This window comes from Dipodomys spectabilis, unplaced genomic scaffold (assembly GCF_019054845.1).
Source record: "Dipodomys spectabilis isolate Male_0828 unplaced genomic scaffold, ASM1905484v1 ptg000024l, whole genome shotgun sequence".
Classification (NCBI taxonomy): domain Eukaryota; kingdom Metazoa; phylum Chordata; class Mammalia; order Rodentia; family Heteromyidae; genus Dipodomys; species Dipodomys spectabilis.
The window spans coordinates 26,462,078-26,466,244 of NW_024870701.1; positions in this window are offsets into that span (position 1 = coordinate 26,462,078).

The window sequence follows — 4,167 nt, forward strand, 5'->3', positions numbered from 1 at the left end:
TTGCTTTGCACTTAGGCAAAGGGGATTTCTATTGATTCTAAAGCTGAGTTATTAGACTTATCAAGGAGGTCCTTTGTCAGGTGGCCTTGTCTCACCCCACCATCACCTTTGGTTGGGGGAGGGGAGATATGTACTCCACTTCCCCAGAGCAGTGAGAACAGCAGTGAGAAGGCCTGACCCCCATAGCAGCACATGGTACGACCAAGTAAGACTGGTCTCAGGCGGGTGTCAGAGGTGAGTTCTATTTTGTGTGCCCTGTGGGACGTGGCTCCTGAGGAAGTCTATTTTTATCCTTGCAGTGTGGAAATACAGTCGGAGAATGATGGTGGCAGCCAGCACAGTTTGTTCGGCATTGATTTTTAACTTGCATTACTCAAAGGCTCTTAAGGTATGAATTACATGCTCAAAGTACCAGTCCAGGTTTTACCAGTGCCTTGTATTTCTGCAGCATTTTCTGGCATCTGGAATGTGTGTTTGGTGTGGTACAGAGTCTAGGCCTTGGAGGATCCAGTCTCAGGCCTTCTCTTTCTTGACAATGGAACACGAAGGCCTTGCAAGGTGAGGAGGCATTGTGGGGATGGACAGGTGGGGACTTGTCTGGCTCCCAGCTGGGTTCCTAGGAACTCTCCCAGTCAGGACATGCTGATCCTCCACGGAGGTGCTCAGACCACAGGCTCGAGGGTGACAGTGGGTTCCTGTCCCTGGCGGTGGTTCACTGGGGGGATGGCAGGCTGGGGTGTAGGACCCATGCCCCCTGACCTGGCTTTGCTCTGTGAGTCCTAGATGCTCCCACCTGCCTCAGACCTCACTAGCTATGGCTCCTAGTCAGGTGTTGCCCAAAGACTGAGTTGGGGAGGGTGGCTCCACTGGCTGGAGGGGGGGTGGGGGGGGGCGGAGGCAGCTGTCAGGGCCAGAGCAAAGGGGAGCAGCTGCCAAACTCTATGAAGGTGGAAGGGGTCGGGGAGCCATGACTGCTGTTCCATCCTCTCCGCTGCCATGGATGGTACCCACCAGCCATCTTGCCCTGGGTTCTCAGCTGGTGGTGATGATGGGTGGGGACTGGCCTTGCTTGTTTTGGTGTTCACCACCTTGGCCACTAGATTTCCTGGCTTGGGGAGGGGAGGTTTGTCCCTGCTGCATTTTCACTGAGGAGAAACAAGGGGAAGTGGCCTTGGCTAGGGGGCATTGGGGCACTGGCCAGGAAGTGGGCCAGGTATCCTATTTGCCACCCTGGGTCTCTTTACTGCTGGCTCTGGGACGTGAGCGGAGCCCAGAGAGGCCATCTTAACAGCTTTATCTCTGAGATGCGCTAGCCTGGAGCGCCACCTAGGGGGTGACATGTCCTGCTCACTGCAGGTCCAAGCAGACTTCGATGCACCATCCATAACTGGCATTAAAACAAGTCATATCGAGAGTGGTAAGTTGGCTCAGTGGTAGAGTGCTTGCCTTGCATATTTGAGGCTCCGGGTTCGATTCCTTAGCACCACATAAGCAAAACAAAGCCAGCCAGAAGTGGCTCAAGTGGTAGGGCACCACATAAGCAAAACAAAGCCAGCCAGAAGTGGCTCAAGTGGTAGGGCGCTGGCCTTGAGCTGAGGGACAGCCCAGGCCCAGAGGTCAGCCCCCACGACCAACAGTAAAATAAAATCCCGTAGAAACGGATCCAGAACTGCATTGAGCCGGAACGAGCCGGATCAAACTGGATTGAAACAAAACGGGATTGAAACAGATGAAACCGGTTAGAACCCTTATTAAACCGGATCAAAGGATTAAACCGGTTCGTGCCTGGTTAAACCGGATAGAACCGGATTAAAACAGACCAGTTTGAACTGGATTGAACCAGTTTGAACTGAGCTGCTCCAGGACTTGGAGATCAGTCAGAGACCCTGCAGTCCCTGCACCATACATACCTCAGGGTACCTACCAGCCCCTGCCTCCTCCACACAGAAGGGCTTCTGATTCCAGCAACCCACCATTGCCATGGTAGACACCGATGCTGACTCCGGTTCAATCACCGCCTCATGAGTGCATCTCCACTCACTTCCCTGTGGTCCCCACCCTTGCTGGAAGCCTCTTTTTTTTTATTTTGCTAAAGGTGATGTCAGGTGAAGAGTACATTTCTTGATGGGCCAGGTCTTCCCCTTCCTTCCCATCCCTACCCACCAGTTGTATAGTTCATCTTCAACACAGTGTCCAGTGAGTACCACTGCTGCATTTGTTCAGAGCTTCTATAAACTCCTAAGGGTGCAGATATGGTTCAAGTGGTATGGTGCTTGCCTAGCAAGCATGAGGTCCTAAGTTCAAACAATACCACCAAAAGAAAAAACAAGGTTTGAACTTAGGACCTAGACCACCAAAAGAAAAAAAAGGATACATCTTCCTAAGTTGGATCAAGTGGTGCACACCAGTGACTCAGCACTCAGGAGGCAGAGGCAAGAAGGACCCCGAATTCAAGGCCAACCCAGGCTACATGGTGAAACCTTGCCTCAAAAATGAGGGCTGGTACTATAGCTCAATGGTAGGGCACGGGTCTCACATAGTTCAATAATCCCCAAAGATCTTTTTTTTTTTTAAATAAGAAAAAGTAAATAAAAATCCTAAAAGGATAAAAGAACATGAATAAATTTCAAGATAGACTATATATCAATATAGATTAAATGTGAAGATGTTAGTTTTCTTCTAACACCTTCATAACCTGTAAATTCAATTTAATCTCAATAAAAATTTTGAATGGCTCTTTTGTGAGGTTAAATAGAAGAGTCAGTAGTGTTCCTAGCAGATCTCCAGTCTTTGGGAAGATGATGGATGGAAATTGTGGCTGTGCTCAAGGGTGGGGGTGGGGGCATAAAGGAATAAGCATGAACTGTAAATCAGGAAGGGGGAGTATGGCCTGTGAGTAGAAGCCAAGGGCGGCAGTGGAGGGAGGTGGTAATGAGTCGCCCATGTTGAAGACTTGACAAGTGAGTAGAAATCTGAAATGCGTGATGAAAAGCAACCTGTGTTTTGGCCATGGAGCTGACAAGCTCCTTTGGCCAACTGGTGGCAACTGTTTCTGAGAATGAAGACATGACCTAAGAAAAGGAGAAAGAGCAGTCGACAAAAGGACACATCAGGAAGCTAGTGGAAGAATAGAAGGTGAGGAGCAGGTGGTTCAATAGCCAGTCTTTAGGTCTATAAACAGGGGGAGCCTGTGTCTACAATCAGAATTAACAAAGCAACGCTGCCAGCAAACTCCAGACTGGAGAAGCTCTATGCATGGGATAAAGGCTTCTCCATGGAGCTCCTGTGTCCACAAAAGACTTTATGCCTCTAAGAAAGAACGATGTCATATTTGTATTACTAGTCCATTTACTTTGCCTATCTAATTTCTCCCAAGCCTACAACAGGAGAAAGAAGTCAGAAAGCTGACTGTTTTTCTAATTAAAAACTTCTGTTAGTCAAGCACTGGTCGCTCACCTATAATTCTAGCTATTTAAGAGACTGAGATCTGATGAGACGCATACCCCCAGTTAACTAGCTAAAAGCTAGAAGTGGATGTATGACCCAAGTGGTAGAGAGCCAGACTTAAGCAGAAAAAGCTAAGCAAAAATGTAAGGCCCTGAGGTCAAGTCCTAGTACAGGCACAAATCAAACAAAAAAGCTTACGTAGATCAACACACGAAAGGGGAAGGTGAGAGGCGAGGGGATGGGTGGGTACACAGTGCGAATTCTGGGCTAGGTAACAGCTGTGTGTTGGGAGATGTTTAGCACCTGGGTGTCTCAAGGCAAGCACTCTACCACTTGAGCCACAGCATCACTTCTGGTTTTCTGGTGGTTTATTGGAGATAAGAGTTTTGTGGACTTTCTTGTCTGGGCTGGCTTTGAACTGTGATCCTCGGATCTCAGCCTTTGGAGTAGCTAGGATTACAGGCATAAGCCACCAGGGCCTGGCTGAATTTCACTTCTTACAAGTACTTAGAGGGGTGAAATACAGAGATAGGGGCTAGGAGGAGGAAGGGTAGCTTCACTGGTAGACAGTTTCAGTTCTTCAAGACAAAAGAGATATAGAGATGGGTACCCGGAATGTGGATGTCCTTAATGCTGCTAAACTGTACACTTAAAATGGTAAAATACTAAATTTCACACACGACAATTACAAAATTTAAAAAATGACAGGAAAAGATTGGC